Genomic DNA, 13355 nt, shown 5'->3' on the forward strand with positions numbered 1-13355 from the left:
GGCCGGGCGGGCTAGCTGGCGGCGCGGGGGGAGCGGGGCTGGGCGGCGCTGCCTCGGGCTCTGTGCGCTGCAGCCCGGAGCCGAGGAGGAGGAGGCGGAGGAGGAGAAGGAGGCGGCGGCGGTGGGTCCCGGGCGGGGGGAGCGCGGCGCTGCGGACCCGGGCGGCTGGCAAAGGACGAGGCGGAGGCTGAGGAAGGCAGCGGGGAGACCCGGGCTGCAGCAACAAAGGGCAGCAAGCGATTGGCCGGGCTGCAGGCGAGGTTAGCCGGGGACCGGGATGGCTGGAGGCAGCGGCGAACGGTGCACGTGCTTGCAGACACGGGCTAGTGTGGAGCCGGGGGGGTGTACGCCCGGCGGGTAGGGGCTTGCTCCCCCTCGGCATGGGATGGCGAGTAGGCTGCAGCGACATCGCTCTGTCTGCACCCGGCCTGGGGCTTGCAGGGTAGGGGTGTGGGGGGTAAGGATGCGAGCCAGGGGGCGGGCGAGTAGTCGCCCGGGACGGGACGGGAGAGGGTGGAGGAGGGGGCGGGATGGAAAGCTCCGGGCGGCGCGCCCGTCCGCGCGCTCCACCGCGGGAGCTGGCGACTGAGAACCTCGAATTTTAACTTCGCGTGCCCGCCCGCGCGCGCCCGCCCGCGCCCACCCCTAAATCCTGCGGCCGCCGCCAGCGATCAGCTCTCACACAAACTTTAGCTGCGGGCTAGGGGATTTGGGGTTGAGTGGGGGAGGGGAGAGGGAAAAGGCCCTCTGATTGGCGTTGTTTACAGCCAATAAGGCCAAGCGCCTCTTCTACCAGTAGACCCAATCCATTTCTAGAGGTGGAGGGGGCGGGCAGGTGGAAGTAGAGGTGGCGCGGTGTCTGGGAGAGAGAAAAAGGGCTAGACCAATAGGTGCCCAGAAGAGGCGGGCTTAGCAGTTAGTTGATTGGTACTGGCAGTGGACCCACCCCCGGGGTGGTTCCGGAGGGGGGGATGATGGGTCGAGGGGTGTGTCTATGCGGAGGCGAAATGACCGGCAGGAACCTGCCCCAATGGGCTGCAGGGTGGTTAGTGTGTGGGTGACGGACAGACCCGCAGGCCAACGGGTGGCCATAAGTGTCTGTGGTCTCCTCCAATGGAGCAGCGCCGGGGCGGGGCCGCGGCTCGGGTTTAATGAGACTCCATTGGGCTGTAATCAGTGTCATGTCGGATTCATGTCAACGACAACAACAGGGGGACACAAAATGGCGGCGGCTTAGCTCCTACCCCTGGCGGCGGCGGCAGCGGTGGCGGAGGCGACGGCACCTCCTCCAGGCGGCAGCCGCGGCTTCTTTCTCAGGCAGCGGCAGCGCCCCCGGCAGGCGCGGTGGCGGTGGCGCGCGGCCAGGTCTGTCACCCACCCCGCGCATTCCCAGGGGGAGGAGACTGGGCGGGAGGGGGGCGGAAGGTGGGGGGATCGGGGGCTTGTGACGCCCCTCCCACAGGCCTCTGCGCGAGGGTCACCGCGGGGCCGCTCGGGGTCAGGCTGCCCCTGAGCGTGACGGTAGGGGGCGGGGGGAAAAGGGAGGAGGAACAGGCCCCGCCCCGCGGCAGGGCCTCCAGGGCAAGGGGCGGGGCTCGAGGGCGGAGGGGGCGGGGTCATATCAGGGTGGGGGCGGGGCTCGGGTGGTCTGAAGGCGGGGGTTTGGAGGGGTTTTCTGAGTGGGAGTGACCTGGTAGAAACGGTGGGGGGCCAGTGAATGTCTGGGAAAGACTGGTGAGGTGGTGATGGGTGGGAGGGGACACTGGAGGTCTGCAAGCTGGTGCAAAGTGAGTGTAGGGAGAGGTGCAACATTGGAGATGTCTAAGGGGGACCGAGGGGTATGTGAGGGCGGGTGAAATGATGCAGAAGGATGGGATTGCAGTTATCTGGGAACAGTAAGAATAGGTTTGGGTGTGGTGGATGTGGAGTGGAGTTGAGAGTAGTGAGGAGTAGATACTATATTGGGGGAAGTGTTAGGGGAAAGTGAGGAGCAAGTATAGTTGCTGTGGTGGGAAGCAGGTGGCTGGGCATATTGGCATATCGGAATTGTAAAGGAGGTTTGGGGTCTATGGAGCATTAAAAAACATGGAAGAATGGCATGGATATGCTTGGGAGAGTATTGAATGATGATAAGAGAGCAGGGCAAAACTTGCATAATGTATCTTTCGTAGTTGAAGCATTCAGGGGGTTGAGAAAAGGTTGCAGGTGTGAAAAAAATGGGTGGGGCTGGGCAGTGGGACTAGGTGAACGTGATTTGGTGGCCTGCACCAGGAGTGGGAATAGGGCAAAGAAAGATGTTAGTTTCCGAGACCAGGTTGTTGATAGGCTGAATTTCTTGGGTGAAACTTGAGCTGGAGTCTTGAGGTAGGGCAGGGTGTCTATTTCAGGGGGACACGTTAGTGGCACCTTGTGAAAGACATTGTGTCTTTTTGAATTTGTAAGTACTTTAGCATGAACAGACTGCAGGAAGTTGTGGGAGAGAAGGGGCAAAGGCAGAGGAGGGGCTAGATTGCAAATGGTTTCCAGTGCTCCATGAAGGAGTTTAAGCTCTGCAATTGGGAGAAGGTATTAGGATGTGATAGGAGACAATTGAACAGAAGTTGTGAGAATAGTGATAAAAAATTAAAGATGTGGAAAATAGGTAAAGAGAACCAGTGAACCAAGTATCAAGTATCTTTGGGAGTGGAGGTACCAAGAAATTCAAAGTTAAGGAGTATATAAAGACTTTTCTGAATATGGACAGGAGGTGACAATAGCAAATGGGAATTAATTATGCTGGCATAGTGTTAGTTCTGTGGTGCTCCAAAAAAGTTATCATCATTATTATTTTGGTATAAATATGAGTAAAGTACATTCTTACTGTTTTACTTGTGTACCCTAGATTTTCTGGGATAGCCCTGAAATAAAACACTCCGTTTTTACATAAATTCTTCACACATGTATCAAAATGAATTGGAGCAATCTTTTATGTTTGTAAGAAGGAATGTAAAATATCACATGTTTCAGAAAGGGATAAGATTTTTACCTGAGAACTTCTACTTAGGGTTGAAGGTTGGGGATGTGAAACGATTTAAAAAGAAAAAAGGACAATAAAGGAAGGCTCTAACATTAAAAGAGGAACTTAGGGGAATGACTGGTTGATGCTGATGACATGGTCAGTTGAAGTTTTGCCTACTAGCTATACTCAGGCCTCTGAGTAAAGTCAGTGTTATGTCATTGCCTTTATGGCAGATGTTTATCTCATGCACTTTTTGTGAAGATAAGATGGAAACTATCAGACATAAGGCTTAATGTGAATGAAAGGTAAAATAGGGTGAGTGTTGAAAGGTTGCTAAGGAATTTTAATAAGTAATTTTAACGTACTTCAAAAACTTCATGGGTTTTTACATACTAGTTAGAAGAAGATGCAACCAACTGGTCTGGCTTTATTAAATGCCAGGATTCCTAACAGGTGACTTTTCAGTCTCTTAGATCGTTTTCTACAAAAATACCTTCAGTTTTCCACATGCGTATACTTGCTTGTATTTGTATAAAGTGAGCGGGAAGGAAATTGTTTTATGAAAGTGGGGATGTGTGAACTATAGTGATCAGTTTTTGCTTGGAGAATGGTAATGATGCATGGATGGGAGAAGTGTGATGAAGGGATGTTTTTCTTCTCTTAAAAAGCTTTAATTTGTATTTCCAAAGCATCTTAAAGCACCTTTTTATAGGACTCACAGTCTTGCACAGTTTTTTTTTTTTAAATCATTCATTTACTGTTGCTGGATATTTGAGTTTTTTCCACTGTGGGGAAATTGTGAACAAAGTTTCTGTGAGTGTTCCTGTACCTGTCATGTCGGTACACGTGTGCATATGTTTCTGTGAAGGGGTACACTTAGGAATGGAATTGCTGGCTCAGAGATGGGTGACCATTTATCCTAGCTTATGTCTGTTGTCGCAGTGTAGTTAGTATAACACCTTTAATTCACAAAAGTGTCTGGATGGTGAGTTGTCTGATCGCCCTAGTCATGAGGTATGCTTGTCTTCAACTTGACGAGGAACCAAACTGTTGTCCAGAGTGGTGTACCAGACCACAGTCCCTCCTATGCTGTGTGAGAATTCCCATTGCTTCTTGTCCTCTCCAGAACTCAGGTTCATAGCTTTTCAAATGAGCCAATCTGGTAAACTTGCATTTAACTGGTTAGTTATCAGGTTGAGTGGCTTTTTATATATTTATTGGCTACTTGGATTTCCTCATTTATAAAATTCCTGTTCAGTTCTGCCCCTTATTTATTTTTTAAACTGGACCTTATGTCTTTTATTGGTATTTCGAAGTTCTTTATTTACTCTAGATACAGATCTTTGCATATGTGTATGTTGTAAACGTCTACTTCCATATTGTGGCTTGCCTTTTCAGTCTCTGTGGTGTCTTTTAATGAAGATAAGTTTTTCTTTTAATGGAGTCAAATTTATTGATATTTTCTTTATGGTTAGTGCTTTTTTGTGTCTCTTTCCCTACTCTCAAGTCAAGAAGGTATTCTCCTCCTATGCAGTATTATTTTCTAAGAGCTTGGCTGATCTTAAAAGATATATGATTATGAGTAAAATACACTGTTCTTGACCCCATCCTTGCCATTACAAATCTTTTTTTGGTTTTGTTCAATTTCTTCTGTGCTCTGTCTTGAATTTTTACTTGTCTGCAACTAGGTGCTGACTTCCCTTGTCCCTTTGGAGAAAATGGTCATATAGACAAATTCAGCTAGATTAGATTTTACAGGTCTCCAGCTGACTGTATTGCCTTTTTCCTTTTATAAGCTTGCATTTTATTGTGTTCCTGTGATGTGTCTGCCACCATTCTTGGTTCTTTCATATTTGTTATCTCAACTCTTCCTCTTAACAGTTCTGTAAAACAGAGATATATAATCTTTTTCATGGAGGAGACAATGGAGACTTAGATTGATTAACATGTCCAGTATCCCACAACTTAGGTAGCTGGCAAAGTGGGGACTTGATCCCTGAACTCTCTAGGTATGTCCCATCCCAACATACCCCCTTGTTGACTAAGATTTCAGATGCCTATTTGATAATATCCAAAACCAAGGAGAGTAACTTTCTTACCTATAATGTAACATGTTCAAATTAAAGCACATGTAGTTACTGTGAAACTCAATACAATTATTGGCCTCTCTGTGTATATTAAAGTAAGTAAAGTTAGGAGCACCTGGTGGCTCAGTTGGTTGAACGTCCAAATTCGGCTCAGATCATAATCTTGTGGTTTGTGAGTCTGAGCCCGGCGTTGGGCTTTGTGCCTGTTTTGAATTCACTTTCTCCCTCTCTCTGCCCCTCCCCTGCCAATGCTCTTTCTCTCTCTCTCAAAAATAAGTAAATGTTAAGAAATATTTTTTTAGGGGCACCTGGGTGGCTCAGTTGGTTGAGTGTCGGGCTTCCTCTCAGGTTATGATCTCACGGTTTGTGGGTTCCAGCCCCGGGTCGGGCTTTGTACTGACAGCTAGCTCGGAGCCTGGAACCTGCTTCAGATTCTGTGTCTCCCTCTCTCTCTCTGACCCTCCCCTGCTTACACTGTCTCTCTCTGTCTCTCAAAACTAAATAAAAAACATAAAAAAAAAAGAAAAAAAATTTTTTTTAAGTAAGTAAAGTTAGTCAGTGGACTTTAAGGGATCTTGGGATAGGTGACAGGGGTCCTGTAAACCCTTGAAGTTATATGCAAATGTCTGTATGTGTATGGGTTTATTTTTAAAAATAGGTCTTTTTTAAAATTTTTTTTAAATTTTAATGTTTTATTTATTTTTGATACAGAGAGACAGAGCATGAGAGGGGGAGGGGCAGAGAGAAAGAGAGGGAGACACAGAAACGAAAGTAGGCTCCAGGCTCTGAGCTAGCTGTCAGCACAGAGCCTGACGCGGGGCTCGAACCCATGAACGTGAGATCTGACCTGAGCCGAAGCCGGAGACTTAACTGACTGAGCCACCCAGCCGCCCCTAAAAATAGGTCTTTAATTTTCTTTAGGTTCTCAAGGGGGAACCCTAATTTGTTTTCAGGCTGTACAGGATATCCTGTTTGGAGACATTTGTAATAAACTTAATGCAGAATTCTCCAATGATCTGTATTTTCAAAATAGTCTTTTAAAAATTGCGAGTCAGATTTTTTTCCTTAATACATTATTCTTAGTCTTTGTCATTAAAACCTGGTTAAAGCTAATTTACAATTAGGAAGAAATCCAGGATTGAATAGCAATTTTTAAATGCCAAAAAAAGACATTCTAAATTTAGTTGATTATTTCTTAAGTGAGAGTACTTAGTTATAATATCATCATTACTAATCAGTGTACCCTGGCTCCAAAGGCCTGATGACTTCAAATGATTTTTCATCTTGTCTCTAAAATCCTCTGTTTTACAAGGGATCAAATTTCCTGTGAGGTTCCTAACCATGTGATTAAAGTTTAGAGACTGAAACTACTGAGCACTTAAATGTAGGAATGACTATGCAAACCTAATACTTGGGCTTCACCAGGAGATTTGGGGCATGTGTCTACTAATTTGTGATGATGATGTTGAAACTAATCTTTGCTAGGGATTATGGAAGCCATAATAGTTTATTGATGGTTCAGTTATTGTTTGTTGAAGCAGATTTACACAATTACAGTTTAGTGAGAGCATGACATGAAAAGTTAAACTTCCAATTAATATAATATGTATTAGTTGAAATGATAATTTTCACGGTGATTTAGCTTCTTAGAAATCCTTGGAAAACATTATTAGCTTATGAATTGAAAACTCTCTATGTTAATGAGTAGTGAGAAATAATTTAGTATTATTCCCCAAAAATGGAGAATTAAATATTCAATTCAATTAACGGTTATGGAGTGCCTACTCTGGGCTGGCTGCTGAGTTAGACTCTTAAATTGAATAAGATTGATGTTGGGAGAGATGAAATACTGGTTGCTTTTGTTTGTTCAGTCATGCTTCTTCCCTCCAGTCTATACTCGATGGATATTATTGCCAGAGTGACTCAAACATTCAACAAATTTGTGCATGTGTGGGTGCACTTCACTATACTGTATTGTGTCACTACTCCTGCATTGGCTTCCTATTACTTCATGTGTCATGTTCACATGCCTCAGCCTGGCTTTTGTTACATCCAACTTTATTTCTTCTCTTCAACACATACTGGCTCTAAGCATGCACATGAACTTGGTGCCCCTTTTGTTCGGCAGTTCATTCTTAGCTCCTGTGCCTTCTGCTAGATTCCCTTCATTCATTCACTTATGCATTCACTGAACAAATAGGCACTGAACCCCTCTTATGTTCAAGTGGTGGTCCTGGGAAATCTAGGGGCATACAAAGATGAAATCAAACATGAGTCCTATTTTTTTAATGTTTATTTATTTGAGAGACAAAGAGGCAGAGAGAGGGGGACAGAGGATCTGATGTGGGGCTTGAACTCACAAACTGTAAGATTATGACCTGATTTGAATTTTCATTTCATTTGGGTGAAGAAACCAGACGGTTATCCAAGTTCTGCCTTGTCTCTCAAGGTCTAGTTTACGTCTCATCCATCCAAGGGGTGTTTTACCACCTTGGCAAGGTAAAGTCACAATTGTTTCCAGACTTTTTCCCTTCTGTAGTCAGAGGAACCCTTTCTGTGAAGTGACTCTTATGGAGAGACCCATTAACGGACAGTTAAAGTAGAACTGCTTAGTTGGATGCAAGAAGTTATGTGGCCTAGTGTTTAAGCCACAGGGGCACCTGCAGGTGATGTCCAAGGCACTTAGAAGAGATGCGTGGAGTTTAGTTTGAAAGCCAGTGGAGAGTCAGGAAAGAATTTAAGTTTTAGCATTTGAGTTAGACTCCTTCATTATTTAGTTGTCTAAAGTCTTGAACAAGTTATTTCTCAGTTTTCCTTTTGCAAAATGGGGCAGCAGTGCTACCTTACAGGGTTGTTTTAAGGTTTACTGATAATCTGTGTAAAGTGCCTGTCCCACAGTAGGTGTCAGAAAATGGCTGGTTTTGTTCTTTAGTGCTTTCTTTTCTTTTCTTTTCTTTTCTTTTTTAAATGATATATTGAGGTGAAATTTACGTAACAAAAATTAACCCGTGTAAAGTGAACAATTCATTGGCACCTGCGTGGCTTAGTTGGTTAAGCCTCCTACTCTTCATTTTGACTCAGGTCATGAGATCCAGTCTCTTATCTGGCTTGGGATTCTCTTTCTCCCGTGCATGCGCGCTCTCGCTCTCTCTCTCTCTCTCTCTCTCTCTCTCTCTCTCTCTCAAGGAAGGAAGGAAGGAAGAAGGAAAGAAAGAAATTGAACAATTCAGTGACATTTAGTACATTCACAGTGTTGTGTGACCACCACCTTTGTCTAGTTCCAAAATATTTTTGTTGATCTAAAATAAAATCCCTTACCCATTGAGTAGTTTCTCCTCCTTCCTTTACTCCCTGGGCCCCATCAGTCTATGTTCTATGTATGGGTTTATCTTTTCTGGATGTTTCGTATAAATGGAATTATACTGTATGACTTTTTGTGTATAGCTTCTTTTCTAACAAATGTTGCCATATGGATGATGTTCGATGTCAGACAGCAGATATTTGTTAACTGAGGACATTATTTTGAGCAACTGTGCCAATAGTCTATGCTGGGTGGTTATAGAAGAAGAAAAGTTAAAGTCTCTTAAGCAGTGTATGTTCTGTTTCAGAAGATACTGCTGAGATTTGTGGAGCCTCACTCAGTTACATAACAGTCTCTGAAAAAATCCAGGAGCATATAAAAGTGAGAGAACTAAAAATAACTGTTAGCAAGTAAGACCCAGGAAGACAAAAGAGTAAACTCTATTGTTAATTTTTACTTTACCTACTGTTTTTGGCTCATCTATAATCTCATGACTCAAGTATTGTGACATTGATTTTGAAACAACACACAGCTTTAGTGAAAACTTTGAGGAGGTTTCACATAATATTTATGACCCAGGGTATTTTGACTCTTCTTATGTTGACATGAATATTTCTGAATAGTGTTGATATTTATATAATACCAGTGAAGCCAGAAACTCGTGTTGGATTAAGTATTTCTCTAGATCTGTTTAGAATAGTTTGTAATGAATGATGTAAATACATCCTTACAACCGTATAATTTACTGATATTATTTTGTAGTTAAAAATAAAGTGATTGAAACCCTTAGAAAATAGAATAATTTAATTTGATGTAGTGTGAGTCCTCAGAATTAATTTCAAATAATTTACTCCCTTTTTGATAGCTTTGTAGTCCAACTTTAATTTTATAGAAAATATGAGAATAATGATTTTTAGGGTTCTTGTGATAGAATGTCCTATCTACATGTGAAACAAAGCTTGGTGCTCTGAAAAAGAGAAGTGGTGTGGAAAATTGCAAATTGGGGAAAAAAGCATTTCTGTTTGCCTTTTGAATAAATTATGCTTTTTTTTTTTTTGCTGTAGATTTGTCTTTCTAGTTAGATATTACTTAGACTAAAATTAGTTTTCAATCTATTCTCTTAGTGTATATCAATTTACAGTGGTGCCATTGGGATGTCTGAAACAAACTTGTCTAAGATTAAAAAATTTGCTGTGGATAATATACAAAGTGGATGTGTTTAGTTGAGAATTGGCTACAGAAAAGAGACTACTGATTTTGTTCCTGTCCTAGCTCTGTGTGTGTGTGTGTGTGTGTGTGTGTGTGTGTGTGTGTGAGAGAGAGAGAGAGAGAGAGAAAGAGAGAGAGAGAGAGCGAGCACACTTTAACACGGATTCTGCTTGTAGCACGGAGCTGCTGAGTTACATCTGCTTCTGCCTAATTAACTCGGTTGGTTGGTGTCAGATGAGAGCTAATTTTAAGATTAAATTGAAGAGGGGGGTGTGTGTGTCTGTGGTTGGGGGAGGGGAGAAGGAGGATGTAGGGTTGCTTGGTTGTTTTGTGTAAGATAAAAATGAGATTATTCACAGTACTGTTTTTAATTTATTTTTTTGCCTTTGAAGTGAACTTGATCACTGTTGTCCACTGTTGTCCTAAAGTGTGATCTGTGTCAATACATATTTAGTATTGTGGAAATTGCCACATCCTTCTCTTAGGTGCAATAGTTGGCCATATCTTGAGTATCCAGTCAGTACATTGATGCCAGTTGACCTTTGGATGAAATAGTGAAAGTTTCCTGGGAAAGTTAATACTGAGCTTCAAGCAAGAATTGGCTTTTTTGTCCCCAGACAAAATGTTATACCTGCCTGGCAATTTGAGTAATATTAATTTTTTCCCCTCCTTGATGAGATTCTTGCTTAGACTCTATCACAACCTGGAGGACAGATCTGGTCTTAGAAGAAAAACAAAATTTTTTTCTTTTATTTGAGAGAGAGAGAGATGCACACATGCAAGCGAGCTGGGGAGGGACAGAGAAAGAGAGAGAATTTAAGCAGGCTCTACTGAGCATAGACCCTGATGTAAGGCTTGATCTCACGACTCTGATATCATAACATGAGCCAAAAAGACTTGAACACTTAAGGCACCCCCAGATTTTCTTTTTCTAAAAGTATATTTATTTATTTTGAGAATGAGAAAGAACACATGCGCATGCGAGCATACGAGAGCAGAGAGACAGAGAATCCCAAGCAGAGTACCGTGTAGGGCTTGATCTCATGAACCTTGAGATCATAACCTGAGCCAAAATCAAGAGTTGGATGTTTAACCAACTGAGCCACCCAGGCACCACCAAAATTTATTTCTTTAAGCACTGCTTTGGGGCTTCCATTTCCTGTTTTGAATTCCATGTTCTTAAAAACCCTTTAGTGGTAGGAAAGAGTTATTACAACACCAAAATAAAGTGCTAATAAACTCATAGCAGTTGTTTGTATTGTATAATTGTGAAGATCCATAGATGGTTTCTGAATTTCAGGGATGTCCTTATGTCCAAATTAACATTTACTTTTTTTTTCTTTGGCAGATTTGCTTGAAGATCTGGACAATCTTCTTTTTTGTCATGGACTATTAAAACACTTGGAGTTCCAATTCTGGTATTTTCCCTTACTATATTTTTAAGATATAAAATGTCAGTCTTTTTGAAATGTGTTGGTAATGGATATGAGTAGTTCTTTTGATTGTGTGTAAAGATTGTGGTATTAGCTTGTCATAAAGGTATATTATGCATATTTATTAGTTTTTGTTTTAAGGTATGTTCATTTACTTGTGTAACTGAATGCCTGAGAGCACCTTTGCAATGTTGGATACTTTCCTGTGACCTCTTCTTCTGCTTCTTGCAATTGTAGTTTGTGCAACCAAATTAAATTAGTTGATTCATCCTGAATAAATGGTGAAAGATGAAATAATTACTTGGACATAGTGACATGTTTTCTAATGAAATTTTGCCCCAAACCATTTTACTTTGGAAAGATGCATCGTTTTCTAAACTCACGAACACAAAATGATCCCATGTTCTATCTTGACAGTAGTTGCACAATGAAAGCCAGTGATTTTATTCCTAAATGCATCATATTGAAGTCTAACATTTTTTTCATGGTTTATATAATGACACAGGGGAGCACTTACTAGATTTGCAGATGATATAGATGACAGAACCAAGGTTCAAAATGATCTAACAAGTTGGAAGATAGACTCAAACCAACAAAATGAACTTGGAGTGTAATAAATTTTAAATTCCAGCATTTATATTTGTACAGGGAAGGGAATGAAGGACTCAGCTTGACAGCATTTTTGAAAGAAGAGCTGGGGTTTTTAGTTGGGCTGCATGCTTAGCATGAGTCAGTTGTGTGGCAAGAAAGTTCCTGTAACCTTGAGTTACATTTACACTTGGATAATGCCCGGACCGCCAGATTTTGAGATGGATCTTAGCCAAACTAGTGAGCAACCAAACGAGGGAGGTGCTTGGAAGCCATGTGGTAGAAAATGTTAAGGATGGATATGCGTGGTCTAAAGTAGATAGAATGGAGTTCAATTTTAGAATGGAGTTCACTTTTAGTGATTTTCCAAACGATTCTTATTTTCAAATATTTGAAGGCTTGTCATGGTAAAGAATTAATAAGAATTTTTTGAAATTGTTCTAGGGAAACCAGGACTAGAGGGTAGCAGTTATGGGAAGACAAATTTTGGCTTTTATGAGCAAGAAATGTATTATTACAGTTAGAGCTCTCCAATAGTAGAGAGAACTGTCTCAAAAAGTGACAAATTCTGCATCACCGGAAGTATTTTGAGACTTGATGGCCCATCCATTAGGGTTATTGAACACAGAATCTTTTACTGGACAACCAAAGATTAGATGGGATGACCTGTACAGTCTCTTTAGCCTCATGTTCCTGACTCTGAGGGGAACAAAAAGGAGCGAACCTACAGTTTACTGATTGCAAAGAGGACAATTCTTTTTAAACTGCCTCTTTCAAGCTGACTGAGCAAGTACAGTTCAGTGGCCCAGTTTTTCAGCAGCAGAGCAAATGTTATGTTTTTCATTATATCTAGCTAAATTTTTTAAAAATCTATTTAATGTTTATTTTTGAGAGGGAGAGAGAGACAGACAGAGCAAGTGGGGGAGGGGCAGACAGAGACAAAGACACATAATCTGAGCTGTCAGCACAGAGCCCAATGCGGGGCTTGAATTCACGAACTATGAGATCATGACCTGAGCTGAAGTCGGACACTTAACCGACTGAGCCACCCAGGCACCTAGTATCTGGCTAAAGTTTTGAGGAAAGACACTTTCCCTTTTAGGTACATTATATAAATAACCAGAGATAAATTTAATTTTGTATTTTATGAGACATTTTTTAAAGCATACAGATACTCCATTAATGGAAGGGATGATAGCTACTGTAAATTGTATATTAGATATCATATTCATTTAAGCCTCTTAATACTCCTGTGAGGGATACATTATTATTACCCCACAGGTAAGGTGACTGACACTTAAGTCATTCACCCAGGGTTTCTCCATTCAATGTTGGTAGAGCTGGTATTCATAGCATTAGTCTGATTCCAGAGGCAGAACTAGCTGGAACAGGCAGTTGTGGTTCAGGTGAAGATAGCACTGGACTTTGATTTTAGAAGAATCGCATTTGAGCCGTAAGTTTTACTATTGACTATTACCTTGAGTGAGTTCTGGCTTCCCCTGAACCTTAGTTTACCCATAGAATTGACTTGCAGATTAAATGACAAGTTACATGTAAGCATACTCCGTAAACTTGAAACTCTAAAAATAGTTAAGATGTGGATATTTTTAGTGGAAGACAAGATTAGAGCCCAGATCTGAGCCATCTCCGAGGCCAGGGCACTTTTTCCTGGTGTTCTTGCAGGTGTACTCGATACAGATTGGAGATACAGGGTGGTTTTGTTGTATACCAGAGGCTTT

General features: G+C 42.1%; 1 protein-coding gene and 1 long non-coding RNA gene across 5 annotated transcripts in view; one reads left to right on the forward strand and one right to left on the reverse strand.

The window, feature by feature from the left end:
- LOC115285570 overlaps nucleotides 1–1414 on the reverse strand; it is a 9586-nt gene extending 8172 nt beyond the window's left edge. Inside the window, exon 1 of the long non-coding RNA XR_003905581.1 lies at nucleotides 1245–1414. This is a non-coding gene — a long non-coding RNA (uncharacterized LOC115285570). The remainder of the gene's footprint in view (nucleotides 1–1244) is intronic.
- Nucleotides 189–13355, forward strand: part of KAT6B (lysine acetyltransferase 6B) — a 183811-nt gene continuing 170644 nt past the window's right edge. The window contains exons 1-2 of one of the 4 annotated variants that reach the window (XM_029932004.1): nucleotides 189–260; nucleotides 10944–11013. The gene's annotated coding sequence lies outside the window, so the exon portion shown is untranslated. Of the gene's footprint in view, nucleotides 261–991; nucleotides 1366–10943; nucleotides 11014–13355 lie in introns of those variants that run through there. The other 3 variants (XM_029932003.1, XM_029932005.1, XM_029932006.1) reach the window with 3 other exon arrangements.

This window comes from Suricata suricatta, chromosome 2 (assembly GCF_006229205.1).
Source record: "Suricata suricatta isolate VVHF042 chromosome 2, meerkat_22Aug2017_6uvM2_HiC, whole genome shotgun sequence".
Lineage (NCBI taxonomy): Eukaryota > Metazoa > Chordata > Mammalia > Carnivora > Herpestidae > Suricata > Suricata suricatta.